This window comes from Crocodylus siamensis, chromosome 10, assembly GCF_052110815.1.
Source record: "Crocodylus siamensis isolate JL-2025a chromosome 10, ASM5211081v1, whole genome shotgun sequence".
In the NCBI taxonomy this organism is placed as follows: domain Eukaryota; kingdom Metazoa; phylum Chordata; order Crocodylia; family Crocodylidae; genus Crocodylus; species Crocodylus siamensis.
Genome location: NC_143404.1, coordinates 42,051,106 through 42,065,866, shown reverse-complemented (window position 1 = coordinate 42,065,866; position 14,761 = coordinate 42,051,106). Strand labels below are relative to the sequence as shown.

At 51.7% G+C, this 14,761-nt stretch overlaps 1 protein-coding gene across 3 annotated transcripts in view; it reads right to left on the bottom strand.

Annotated features, from left to right (window-relative positions):
* The window catches only part of LOC149856507 (rho GTPase-activating protein 39-like), a 154,905-nt gene that overhangs the window by 77,798 nt on the left and 62,346 nt on the right, over positions 1-14,761 (bottom strand). The window lies entirely within an intron of this gene.

Genomic DNA, 14,761 nt, shown 5'->3' with positions numbered 1-14,761 from the left:
TTAGCCAGAGCCTCCTGCACCTGGTGCCCAGGCCCCTGCTGGCAGGTGTGCAGCTCTCCTGGGGTCTGGTTGGGGGCCACCACTGCTGCAGTGGGTGATGTTTCTGCTGCAGGCATCCTCCACGCACTGCACCTCTTCCACCAAGGCCTTGTGCAAGAGCTCCCCCCAGACCTCACAGAGTCCGGAGAAGAGCCACACACATGATCAGAGGTCAGGAAAAGAGACCTTATGACAACAGGCTGAGAGCTATGGGACACTTCAGCCTGGAAAAATGCAGGCTCAGGGGCGATCTCATAGCCACCTATAAGTTTACCAGGGGTGTTCACCAGGATCTGGGGGAACATTTGTTCACTAGAGTGCCCCAAGGGATGACAAGGTTGAATGGTTATAAACTCCTGCAAGACCATTTTAGGCTGGACATAAGGAAGAATTTCTTTACCATGCAAGCCCCCAAAGTCTGGAATAGCCTGCCACCGCAGGTGGTTCAAGCATCTACTTTGAACTCCTTGAAGAGAAATTTGGATGTTTATTTTGCTGGGATCCTATGACCCCACTTGACTTCCTGCCCCTGGAGCTGGGGGCTGGACTCGATGATCTTCCGAGGTCCCTTGCAGCCCTAATGTCTATGAAATCTATGTTATGTAGTGCACAGGCTATGACAATGACCCAAGGGAGGTCGTTCTCAGCAAACTCAAGGCAGGCAGTAAGGGTGCGCTAGCATCCATCGGGATGGCTGAAGGTACACTCTACCAGCACATGGGTCCAGCCCACACAGCAGTTAAAGTGGGCCTAGTGGGGGTCCAGGTGGCTGGAGTAAGGCTGCATTATCCACACCAGAAGCGGGTAGGCAGGGTCCCCAGTGAGGCAGGACAGTCCCACCACAGTGCTGAACTGCAGGTTTGGTACCCCTGGCACAATGCACCCACTCTCCACCAGGCCCAGCAGGCTGGAGTTTTAGAAGACGTGGGTGTCATGGGCACCGCCCACCCAGCTGGCACTCATGTGTAAAGGCACCTTGGTTCATGATGGCCTGGAGCATCACAGACTGAAAGCCTGTCCGGCTGTAATAGGGGCAGTCTCTGTGGAGCGGGCAGGTGATGGGGATGTAGGTCCTGTCCAGGGCCCCAATGCACTGGAGGAATCCCAGGGCACAGAACCCCACCACCACCTCTAACGGGTCATGCACACAGAGCGTGGTGTGCCCCAGCATGACCTGGAGGGCCCTGCACACCTCCAGGATGGCCTCCCTGACGGTGGCCTTGCCCTCCCCGAACAGGTAGCTGACATACTGCAGACTGGCGGACATGGCCAGCTTGAGGAAAGTGAAGGACAGCCAGGTGTCCATGGAGCGCAGCAGCTGTATGGCGGTGTTCTGCCACTCCAGCTGTGGGTGGAGCTGCTCCAGATCCCAGAAGGTGGCCTGGCATCCTGGAAGCCTCCAGCCAGTGCTTGTCATCCCAGATGTGTTGAACAATGTGCCACCATCACCAGTCTTGTGTGGCACAGCAGGTCCAGAGGTGGCAGGGCTGGAGGTCCAGGAAGGCAATGGCAGCCCTGGTGGTGGCATCCTGGAGCCTGTCAGTGTCCCTGCCAGGGTCAAACCAGGTGGATGGGGTCAAGGCAACAGATGTGCAGCGGTAGCCCTGGGACAGTGCACAGCAGACAGGCAGAAGGTCGCAGCACATGGGGGGAGCTAGGAGGGGCGAGACGGCTATGGGCCAGCCGGCAGTCAGTGCAGTGGCCCAGCAGGGTCAGCGTGGTGGCCAGCAGGAGCACGGGGCACTGGTCATTACTGCCAGGGGCAGGAGCAGCTATGGCATGGGGAGGCAGAGGCGGTGAGGAGAGTGCTACCATGTGCTGTCCCTCCACTGTGCACACTGCTCCTGGCCAGGGAAGTGGCTGGCCAAAGAGCAGCGCGTAGGGCTGGCTTTTGAAGAGGCCTGCTGGCTGCTTGCAGCTGTAGCCAGAGCCTGGCGCTCCCCCTGATGGTGGCTGGGGCCCAATGCAGGGCCCCAGAATACAGGAGCAGATTTGCTGCCACTGCTAGCAAATCTGCTCCCACTTTCCTGCATATGTAGATGCCTGCCTGGCACTGCTTACTAACAAGTAATTTACTTGCGAGTAAGCTGGTGCTACAGCAAATGCATGGTTAGATGTGCTTAGTAAGAAACAAATAAGACTATGGTTAGATGTGCTTAGTAAGAAACAAGACTCTGGCATTCAAGGTCTGAACTTGAGACAGGTGTGGTATAACAAAAGAAAGAAGCAATAATGTATTCTAACAGAGAAATCTCTCTGGTTTGAAAACTTGTGGGATAATCACACGTAGAGAAGCACACATATTTCAAATGTTAATAATCTTGAAACACAAACTTGCATGCTAAGTTGAGAAAATATCAGACTGTTACATTATGAAAAAATGTATTTGCAGTAATGTATTTATCTATTTCCATCTCACACAAAGATGGAACCTTCATCCCTCAACCATGACATGGGGAGCAGCAGGCAGCCCACCAAGAAAAACAGTGGAAGAACAGAGTGAAAACAGGGATGTAATCAAGAAGAAAAGCAGACAGAGACCTGGCAACCACATACAGCATACAGTAAAGATGCTATATCTATCAAATTTGAAAAGCAGCAGACTGGGGCTGTGAGGCAGGGCAGAGCAACTTCATCAGCAATCCGTTGAAGTCTAGGATGACTGTCTTCCACAGTTGCTTTATCATGAGTCTGAAGATGACTGACAAGGCTGAGCAAAGATCGACAGACCCTGTTGCAACTTGGACACGTGCTTCTGTGTGGGGTAGGTGGCTCCAGATTCTTGATTTGATCTGCAACACAGTTTCTACTGCTTTCCCATCTCCTGTTGTCATCATAAGGTGTCAAAGTACTGAAACTCTTGCATCAGACCCTTTCTTCATTTGGGGCAGTCCTGGGCAACAGTCTCCCACAAGTTGATTTCAATGTTAAATTTTTTCAAGCTGGCCTTGAGGATGTCCCTGAAGTGCTTTCTCCACCCCCTTTTTGAACATATGCCTTGACTGAGGTGGAAGAATAAAAGTTTTCAGGAGTCTGGAGTTGGACATCTGGATGACATAGTTGGCACAGTGAAGTTGATCTTGGATGATCCTCACCTCAATGCTCATGGTGTTTGCTTGCAAGAAGATGCTAATGTTGGTGCATTTGTCTTCCCACTGGATTCAAATGATCTTCTGCAGGAATTCTTGATGGTACTTCTCCAGCAACTTCAGGTGTCTCCTGTACTTTGTCCACATCTCAGGTCCATACAGTAAGGTGAGGATCATGACTGCTTTGATAAAGCATGAGCTTGATTTTGGATCTGATGTGTTCTTTAAATACCCATTTCCTCAGGTGTCTAATGGCTGCATTTAAATTTTAAGGTGATGTCAGATGTCTTTGTCGGTCTTCTGCGATAGATGGCTTCTGAGATACGGGAAATACTCAGTTTTCCAGGCTCACTGTAAATCTGAATTACCAGAGCTGGGGACTGCTCATTAAGAGCTTGCTGATAGAGAATGTTGGCTCAGACACTCCCTACCTGCCTTGCTGGCATTTCTACTTTGTTGTTGCTCTAAAAATAGCTACTGTGCCTCCTTATCCCAGAAGTGGCAGGCTGCAATCTTGATGAGGTTGCCTGCCATGTGGTCAATATTGATCTTAAGGACTTGGGAGGTGTCCAGTCCTGTCATGGCCCACCTTCCACTCTCTGGCTTTTGAATTAGGTGAATCTCTTCTCAGAGTGAGACTCTGGGTCTCCTTCCCCTCACACACCACCTTGATGTTAAATATCTTGTTAGGTAAGTTACTCGTCAGAGCTGTCCCAATCTTGACTCCAGCTTCGAAGCCTGGTTACTATATGATTTCTGCCCGTCCTAGTCTTGTCAGATTCTTCCAACTGAAGTGCCTGCTGCACTTTGTCACAATGTCTCCCCTTGTTGCCTCCCTTATCTCTAAGCCCTAGCTAAAGTGCACATTGTCTTACTATCTAACCAAGTGCTTGTGCCCATATAAAGTGCACAGGGCTGAGACTAGCAGTGCAGGCAAAGGTTAATCCTTATCTTGTTTCCCAGTCTGGAGTGACTGCTTCTTGCAGTTCACTCAGCAGTTCCAGGTGTCCCTCCTGTTCGTCTCCTAACAACAGATTTGAGGGAGTAAATTCGTTCTTTTTCTGACTCCAGTCACTCTCTCCAGAACACTCTCACCAAATTCTTGGGTCCATGGGGAGCTTTCTATGTTGCTTCCCTTGGGTCTCTGTGCCAGTCTCTCCACTCCTCCTCCTCAACCACTGGCTCCATAAAGTGCTGTCCCTGGCTCGCTCTCTCCCTCCCTGAATCACTATTTTGATTCCCTTTTAACTGACAAGCCTGCCTACATGGCAGGCCAGCTGTTTCTTGAAAAGAGGGCAGGCTGCATCTCTCCATGGTGTTCATCCCCCCACCAACATAGTAAGGTCTTCTTTAACCCTTGCTTGCTCTTATTCTCCTCACAGAAAACCTTAGTCTTCTGAATGTTAAGTATCAGTCCCATTTTCTTACATGCCTTGGTAAAGAAGTCAATGATTGCTGAAGGTCTGCTTCCAAGTGAGCACATGCTACAGCAGCATCAGTATCTTAAAGTTCAATGACTGAGGTCAGGGCAGTCTTGGTTTTGGCTCAGTGTCGGCTGAGATAATACAGCTTACCATTCGTTTAGTAATTTAACTCCACTCTGACTGGAAGCTTGTTGCTGGTCAGATGTAGCACTGCAGTAAAGAATATCGAGAAGAGCGGAGCGATGACACAGCCGTGTATAAATCCCATCTTAACCTTAAAGGATATGTGATAGATCTGTTACTGAGAACCACTGCTCGCACACTGTTATGGCGCAAGCAAAGATTGGTGATGAATTTCAGTGGGTATCTGTATTTGAGAAGGATCCTCCACAGTGCTTCTCGGTTGATGGCTGAAGACTTTTGTGAAGTCAAAGAAGGCCACGTAGAGAGGTTTATGTCGTTCACAGCATTTTTCCTGAAGCTTAGAGAGCAGTTTAGGTATCAAATAAAACCAGTTTTAGATGTTTCTATGGCCTGGATAAACTATCAGCCAGGCTTTGGACAAAAGAATCCCATTCTTCTGGCCATTTAGAATTGCACTGTATACTATAAGTAGTGCATGTTGGGCCAAAAGCTAAAAGGGACTGTGAGCCCTGCAACATGAAAAAAAGAGGCTTCATATTACCCTGGCCAAGTACAGACATTCAGTTTCTCCTGGGAGACTTGTTGCTCTCCCAGTAGGAACTATGATTAAACCGATGTTCAGGATTTTTCTCCTAAGGCAAAAGTGGCTTCCCTGGAAGAAAAGTAACCCAGAAAAAGCCAAGGTTAAATAGTTCCTGGGAAAGGTCCTTTCTAAAAGAAGCTACAACACTCTTTCAGCATCCCTGCTTTTCTCCTTCTCACCCTCATCCCCTCAGACAGTGGTTTTTCACCTTTTTTGTACCAGCACCCATTTTTAAACATTGATGGCCAGTCCACACTCAGCCCCTCACTCCTGAACCACTGCCCCCAGGCCTCAGGCCCTCAGTGTGTGGCCATTCCCCTCGCCAGCACCCTGTGCTACCACCACCTCCAGGGAGCAGGGCCGGGGGTGGGGGGGCAAGGACCACTCCATTGCTGCCAACTCCGTGGAGTGGGGGAGGGGGGCAATTTGATGATCCAGGAGGTGGTTATGTGTAGCAGGGGGGAGTACTTGGGGAGCACGGGGGGCCCCAAGCAGCCCCTTGCAGGCTGGAACTCTTGACAAGGGAAAAGCCACAGTTTCCCATATTTTTCTTTTAAAAGAGAATCCATTTTTAAAGTTTGTTTCTGACATTTCATATATTCTTGTGACTCACTTTTGGGTCACGACCAATGGGTTGAGAAACACTGCCCTAAAAGGCAGTATGTTGCTTGGGCTGGGCTCTACCACTCCAGTTGTGCAGGGAATAAACCACACTCCCTTCACAACCTCCACATTGTACTGCAGGAAGAAATCAGGACTGCCCTGTGAACTGCTGCCCTGTGAACATCAGTTGTGCAAGCTCTCTGCTCTTCAGGAGTCCAGCATTCAAATGTCTGTTCAGGCATCTCTTTGTAAATTTTTCTACCAGGAAAACAAACGCTTGATCACTTGAATATGTATATGGACCCATCATACGGTGATCACCAGGGATCCTGGTTTTCTCTGTTTAAAAAGCAAAAATTCTCTAGTAAAAATCCATATTTCACTGATTAAAAAACCCAAAATTATGTTTTTCCATAATTTAAATGAAACACCACTAATTTTGTGTGTGTGTGTGTATATATATATATATATATACACACACACACATACACTAGCCAATTGCCCAAGAATGACGGGGGTGGACAGGAACGGAGCACCTCCACCCACTGGCCCATGCTGCCTCCTCTCAGTCTCCAGTCATGTGCGCCCCCCCGCCCCTGCTGCTCCACCCCACAGCACAGACACCTCCCATAATTTGTTATATGCAAGGTAAATAAGCTCTTATGTGATCAGCCCCCTCACCCTGCCCAAGCAGGTAAGTCTGTGGGGGGAGGGGAAAGGAGCGTGGCCCCATTCACACCAGCCCTGGCTGCAGTGGCCCCAGGAGTGGCCAGTGCCAGCTGCCTGCAGCCACTGGTCTGCACCATGCTCCTCCTGGCCCTTCCCACCTGCGGCTCCACTTGTCCGCACTCACTCCAACCCACAATGGAGTGGTTCCAGGAGCAGCCAACACCAGCTGCCTGCACCAGGGCATGGCACAGCCCAGGAGCAGAGGTGAGTGGGAACAAGAGGAGCCCACGCACGGGGGGACCAGGGGAACATGGTGCAGCCCAGAGGCTGCAGGCAGGTGGCACTGTGAGCTCCCGGGGCCACTGCAGACAAGGCTCGGGTGAGTGTCACTCTGTTCTCTCTGCTTTACTACTTTGTGCAGCCCCAAAAGCGGCACCCATCCCCCAGCCCCTTCTCTAGTCCCAGCCTCCTCCCTCCCTCCCTCACTCACCACCATGGGAACCTATCCCTATTTGCTACATTGTAAAGTGGGTTTGCTTTATGCTAATTCAATTTATGCGCCATTCTCCAGGAACGCATGTACACCATAAATCAAGGCAAACCTGTATTTCTATTTGCTGTTATACATTTCTTCATTGTACCACACACATACACTCTTGCACCTACTGTCTTGAATTTATATAAGGACAAAGCCATATTTATATATGCTTTTATACATTTCTTCATTGCACCACACATCTATGCTCTTGCACCTACAGTCTCAAATGTATATAAGGACAAAGCCATATTTGTATTTGCTGTTACGCATTTCTTCATTGCACCACACATGTACATTTTTTCATAGTATCATAGTACTTAGGGTTGAAAGGGACCTAAACAGATCATCAGGTCCGACCTCCTGCCCCAGGTCAGGAATGGGTGCCAGGATTCTATCACCCCAGCCAAATATCTGTCCAGCCTCCTCTTGAAGACCCCCAAGGTAGGAGAGAGTACCACTTCACTTGGGAGCCCATTCCAGAGCCTGGTAGCCCTAACTGTAAAGTATTGCCTCCTGATGTCCAGCCTGAACCTTCTCTCTAACAATCTGTGGCCATTATTCCTAGCAACCCCCGGCGGTGCCCAAGGGAACAGAGCCTCATCTAATGCCCTCTGGTCTCCCCTTCTGAGTTTGCAAACGACCACCAGATCCCCTCTCAGCCTTCTCTTGTAGAGGCTGAATAGGTTCAGGCCCTTTAGCCTCTTTTCGTAGGGCCTGCCCTGATGCCCTTTGACCATGCAAGTGGTCCTCCTCTGGACCTTCTCAATGCTAGCCACATCCCTCTTGGAGCATGGTGCCCAGAACTGGATGCAAGACTCCAACTGTGGCCTGACCAGTGCCGCATAGAGGGGAAGGATCACCTCTCTGAACCTGTTTGTGATACATCTATAGATGCACGACAAGGTGTGGTTAGCCTTACTGACCGCTTCCTTGCATTGATGGCTCATGTTCATCCTGGAGTCAACAATGTCTCCAAGATCCCTTTCTGCCACTGTTTTGACAAGGGGGTGTTCCCCAGCCTATAGGTGTGTTGCTGGTTCCTTCTCCCTAGATGCAGTACCTTGCACTTGTCTGTGTTGAATTCCATCCTATTCTCATCCACCCACTTCTGTAACCTGTCTAGGTCTAGCTGGATTCTGTCCCTCCCCTTCAGCATGCTGACCTTGCCCCACATCTTGGTGTCATCAGCGAATTTGGACAGCGTACTTTCCACACCCACATCCAGATCGCTGATAAAGATGTTGAACAGTACACACCCCAGGACCAAGCCCTGGGGAACTCCACTGCCCACATCCCTCCAGGTCAAAAATGACCAGTCCACCACCATGCTACCTCAGTGTCACCTCCCCAGGTACAGCTGGGGAACAGGTACAAGACCCTGGCAGCCACGGAGGAGGAGGTAGGATAGGATGTCTCCAAGGGAACCGATGCCACTCCAAGCACAGAACAAGCCAAGAGCTACCGGAATACCAAGAGGAAGAGATGCTGCATCCTCATCATTGGCGATTCCATCCTGAGAGGAACAGAGGGGCCCATCTGTTGCTCTGATCCCATAACACATGAGGTTTGTTGCCTGCCTGGAGCTCAGATTCAGGACGTCACGGAGACAATCCCGGACCTCATCCGACCCTCTGATCATTATCCCATGGTCCTCATCCACATGGGAATGAATGATGTGATCCTTCCAGTAAGCAGATATGGACAGTGCCACAAGACGTGTCGGTGAGATCAACTGGCGGCTTCGGACCCGCGTTTCTGCACAGAGGACATGCTTGGGTGGGACAGGCTTCACCTCTTCCCAAAAGGTAAGCTTTTTTTTCTTCCAGGTTGGTTAATCTCGTACAATGAGCTTTAAACTAGGTTTACTGGGGGACGGGGATGCAGAGGAACATGACACTTCACCATCAAGTCAGGTGATGTGCACAGGTAGTACCCAGGTAAGTGACAGGGGCCAGGGGAGGCTTAAGAACAATGGAGCGGCACAGGCACCTACAGGAAGCCTCAAATGCCTCTACACAAATGGTCAAAGCATGGGAAATAAGCAGGAGGAACTCACCCTTCTGCTACCTAGCAAAAACCCAGACCTAGTGGGGCTCATGGAAACCTAGTGGGATTCTACCCACAACTGGGCAGTGGTCATCTAGGGATACAGGCTGTACAGGCAAGACAGAGCAGGGGAAAGAGTGGGGGCTGTAGTGCTATACATCAAAGAGCAATACACGTCCTCAATGATCAGGATGGGCTCAGAGGAGGGGCAAAATGAGGCGCTCTGGGTAAGAATGCAAGGGGGACGTGGGGAAAGGGACTTGATAGGGGGCGTCTATTACAGACTGCCTCACCAGGGGGGATAAGCTAGACGTGGAATTCTCAGGTCAGCTCACAGAGGCTGTAAAGTCAAGGGACGTGGCTGTCATAGGTGACCTAAACTACCCAGGCATCTGCTGGGAGGAGCAGTCAGCCAGGTCCAACCGCTCATGTAGGTTCCAAACCGGGATACAGAACCTCCATCTAACCCATGAGGTGCATAGTCCCACCAGGGGAAATGCCTTGCTGGACTTGGTCCTTGCCACAGGCGATGATGTGGTGAGGAGTCTGCAGGTACTCAACTACCTGGGCGAGTGGTCATCGCCTGCTGGAATTTACTATCCAGTGCAGGGTGGTGAAAGCAAGCAACAAGGCAAAGGTCCTTGACTTCAGGAGGACTGACTTCTGTAAGCTAAGAAGGTGAGTAGGAGAGGCATTGGGGTCTCGGAGCTTCAATGAGATGGGAGTCCAAGATGGGTGGTTGTTCCTCAAGGAGATGATCCTCCGAGCTCAAAGGGAGTCAGTCCCAATGCTCACCAATGGGAGCAGAGTGCTAATAAACCCCCATTGCTTGGCAAAGGCATCCAGGGATGCTTGAGGGCAAAAAAGGAGGTGTACAAACAGTGGAAGCAAGGGGCTATCACCAAGGAGGATTACACCTCCATTGCTCAGGACTGCAGGGAGGCTGTTAGGAAGGCCAAGGCACAGACGGAGCTAGGGCTAGCGACCAAAATTAAGAATAATAAATAGTCCTTTTTCAAATACATAGGAGGTAAGAGGGCACCGGGTAATGTGGGGCCCCTGCAGGACAGGCTTGGCAATCTGGTGATTGCAGCAAACAAAAAAGCTGACCTCTTTAACGAATTCTTTGCCTCCATATTCCTGACCAGGGACTGGGACATCTCCCCCACTAGAATTGCGGACGGACTCAGGGATAACCTAGTTAGGGAACTTTCGGAAGGGCTGGACGTGTTTAAATCAGTAAGTCCAGATGCTCTTCACCCAAGGGTGTTAAGGGATTTGGCAGGGGTCATAGTGGGGCCCCTGGAACGGCTCTTTGAGCACTCATGGGGCACTGGCCAGGTACCAGAGGATTGGAAACGGGCCAATGTGGTCCCTGTCGCACAGCACTAAGGTGCCCTGCTCCTAGAAGAGCAGAAACTGCCTGGGGAGAGAGCCTAAAAAGAGAGACAGAAGCTCAGGTGCAGGTTACGAGGGCAACAAGCCAGAGGACAAATTAGCCTTCACCTGCATATGGTCAGCTGACCAGAAGGGGCAAGGCCCTGGGCCCATATAAACCCCCAGGCTGGATTTAAGGAGGGCAGTTCCCTACTAGCAGCTAGAGGGGAAGAAGCCTCCAGGGAGGAAGTACCCAGTGATGCAGCAATTACCTGATATGCTGTACCTAGGGCTAATGGGGCTCTATGAGCTCTGCAGGTACCCTTGCCTCCTAGACACTTAGTGCCAGGGATGAAGTTAGATGCTTTTGAAGGGGCAGAACACACCCTGGTCTTGTGTATTATGTTATAGCCCAGGGACTTATGTTTTGTTTGTTGTTTCATAACCACCGGTGGTTTAGATGAGGCTACTTGGGGAAGGAGGAGGCCTCATTGGGGGCCCACTCCAGTGTGGGGACCCAGGCGCCAGAGAGGGTGCGACATTTGGGGTGCACAGACCCTGGTGCCAGAGAGGGTGTGGAACTCTGGAGGTGCACAGACCCCGGCGCCAGGGAAGGGTGTGGCACAAGGGCACAGAGACAGGGCTGCGGAGAGCCCAGGTGCCAGTGAGGTGCGGTGACAGACAAGGCTGTGGAGATCCCAGAGAAGACAAGGAGTGATGTATCTATAGATGCATGACTTGTCATGCTTATGATGCACCTTGTCAGTTTTAATTTATATAGGAACGTGAATACATTTATATATTTGTAGAAAAGGAAGATATGAAACACACCACGAAGTGTGGTAGAAAGGCAGGTGGCCACAGTGGCCAGCCTTCAGGGAGGGGCGGAAAAGGGGGTAGAGGGAGAGTTGTAAGTTCCGTCCCCCGGACCAAACTAAGACACAGCCTCTTTCCTCCAGCTAAAAGGGATGAGGTAGTGCCAGTGCCACTGCCTGTGCCCGAGACTGCATCCCCTCCACGAGTACCAGCCATAATCCTCACTACCACGATGACAACCACAAGTAGCAGCAGCAGCAGCACCAGCATAGCAGCCTACTCCCACCCACATTTCACTTCCCATGCTGAGCCTTCCAGTGCCAGAGGAAGAGCTGGCACAGGATCTGGATCTTAGTGCTCTAGCAAAGGAAATTTTAGGAGACGGGGGGAATCAGCTGAGTTTGGGCTCAACACCCCTCAAGTTTCCCCTAGAAGCAGGTCTCCTTCCCTAGAAGGCACTTTGGAGGAGGTTGATGCAGAGCTGGAGGCAAGTGGCTCAGCTGAATCTGCTCCTCCTCTTGCTGTTCCTCTGCCTGCTGAGGAGGGGGGGAAAGTGCAGCAGCATCTACACATGCACCCACACCCCAGAAGCGAGCGAGTAGCGTGGTCTGGGAGCATTTTGAGTTGGCAGATGATTCCACATACATTATCTGCCTGCACTGCTGAGCCAAAACCAGCCAGGGCAAGGAAACAAGACACATGAGCACCACAGGGATGTTGATGCATCTCCACAGGCACCACCCCCTTGCCCTTGCTCCTCCTCAGTCTGACACTGGTAGGAGCATGCCCAAAGGGAAGTCACCCTCTTGCTGCAAAGCCCCCTTCCCCCTAAAGCAGAGGCAGGCCACCATGGAACAGTGGGGAAAAGGTGGACAGAAAGTGGGGCACATTGCAAGGGCACGCAAGATCACCCAGAGCACTGGGGTGATGCTTGCTGTCAATGGCCAGCCATTCTCCCTAGTTGAGCAGCCAGGATTCAGGCGACTCATGGCGCTCATGGCCCCATCGTATCAAGTGCCCATATGCACCACCTTCAGTAGGATGGTGCTGCCCTCCCTGTATGAGGCATGCATGAGATGGCCTTGCTTGGGGAGATCAGAATCAGCGGCCCCCTGAACAGAACTGAGTGGGATACCATCTCCCAGATCTTAGTGGTCCTCAAGCCCTTCCTCAAGGCCACCAAGACCCTCAGCACTGCCAATGCCCTCCTTAAGAGAGGTGATCCCCATAGTGAGGGAACTTCAGAATCAAATGGAGAGCTTCCAGGGGATCACTGTTCCTGGCTGGGGCAAGCCACTGTCACTAGACATGCAGGCACCGGTGAGGCAGCTGAAGAAGAGCATCAAGAAATGACCTGATCCCTTGAGGTCTGGTATAGTCCATGTGCTGGCCACCATGTGTGACCCGAGGGTGAAGGGCACCGTATGCAACAGCCAAACCTTGAACCAGTGGATTGGAGGGGCTGGTAAAGAAAGTCTGGGAGGCAGAACAGTGTACACAAGGAATGTGGAACAGGGGGATCCACTGTCCCATGCTAGCATGCCAGCCAGTCTCCTCCTCCACCACAGGCACTGCCAATGTGGGCCAAGGGCACGGATTCTATAGTGGGGTCCAGAGCCACCAGACCCCATCCTCAGGAAGGTAGCACTCACACCTTGATGGCTGCCTATCTTGCCAAGGATATGGAGGCACTGCTGTGCGACCCCTTGGCCTACTGGGCAAGCTGCAGTCAGATGTGGCTGGATCTGGCCATGGTTGCCCTCAAGCACCTGTCCACCAACCAGTGTTCCGAGTGAGAGGGTGTTCAGCATCGTTGGGGATGTAGTGACACCCCACCGCACCTGCTTGGAACCTGGTTTGGTGGAGCAGCTGGTGTTCCTCAAGGTGAACCTCCCACTGCTTGGGTTCCCCAAGCTCCAGGTGCAGACAGACTGAATGCCACCCTACTCACTCCATCTGCACCTATTTCCTTTTTTCCTTTTTGAAAAACCAGTTAATGTCATACTCTCAGCTGGAGGGGGAATTACTGCATCACCAACAACCACCATATATAATAGTGGCGCTTCGGGTACCAGTTGAATACAATATTTTATTGATATATTTACAATTTTAAAGCAAATTGGAAGCCTACCACTGCCTCAATCATTATATAAAATTCTAAATACCTGTATATTTTGGTGTTTGCATTTCATTTTTTTATCAGAGAAAATCAGAGATCCCCCTGATCCCCTTCAATCACCAGGATGCAAGTACAGCTGTGGCTGTCCCCCCAACACTGCTTTCTGCATCCCCGATATGTTGGTGCCCTGCCCCTGCCATTGCCCCTCACTTCCAACCCTTAGCCCCTCATCTCTGCTGGTGCCACTTACTCCTGACCTGCAGCTTCCTGGCCCTGCCGGTGCCCCTCAGTCCTAACCCACAGTTTGCTGTCCCTGCTGGCGCCCCTCACTCCAGACCCACAGCCCCTTAGCCCTGCCAGTGCCCTGCACTCCTGACCCACAGTCCCCCACCCCTGCAGCCCTGCTGGTGTCCCTCACTCCTAACTCACGGCCCCCAGCCCCTCAGTATGTGAGGAAAGGGGTGGGTGTGTGGAGAAGCAGGGGTGTGGGCATAGGCAACACATGGGGAGGGTGGGGGGCACAGGCAATGCAATAGGGAAGGCTGGGGGGATGGGGTCACATCCCCCACCTTGATTTCTGTGCCCACACTGGGATGCGGGGCTGCAGCCTGGTTGAATCAGCTCCAGGTAGGAGCTGCCTCTGCAGCCCAGCAGGCAGGATCCAGAGCAGGAGGGAGTGCCATGCCACCATGGCCACTAAGGTGAGGCACAATGGCAGCATGGAGTTGTGCCCTTGGCTGCTGCCAGGCAGGCAAGTAGAGCCTCACCTTAGTGGCCATGGCAGCGCAGTGCTCCCTCCTGCGCTAGGTCCTGTCTGCTAGGCCATGGAGTCCAGCCAGGCTGCAGCCCTGTGCCCTACTGCGGGTGCAAAAATCAGGGGGGACATGTATCCCCCTGCTCCCCCCCACCCCAGACTTAATTGGAAGGAGTTGCAGGAGATACTATCTACCACGCTGCCTGGCTGACGCATGCACATGTGCCTGCACGTATGCACATGGTGCCCCCTGTCCCCTGGGTCCCAGTTCCCACAACCCCAAGCAGCCCCTTGCAGGCTGGAACTCTGCCACCCTGCAAGGGGAAACCTGCAGTTTCCCAGGTTTTTTTCCTTTAAAGGAGAGAATTCATGTTTTGCCACATTTTTCTGTGGCAAATGGACAGCCTGGATTCCTGGTGTTCACATACTGCGTGGGCAGAAGTATTCCTAGCTAAGGTTACCATACGTCTGGTTTTTCCCAGACGTGTCCTCTTTTTTTGACCTCCTGTGCTGCATCTGGGAGGGTTTTTTGAAATATAAGCTGAATGTCCGGGATTTCC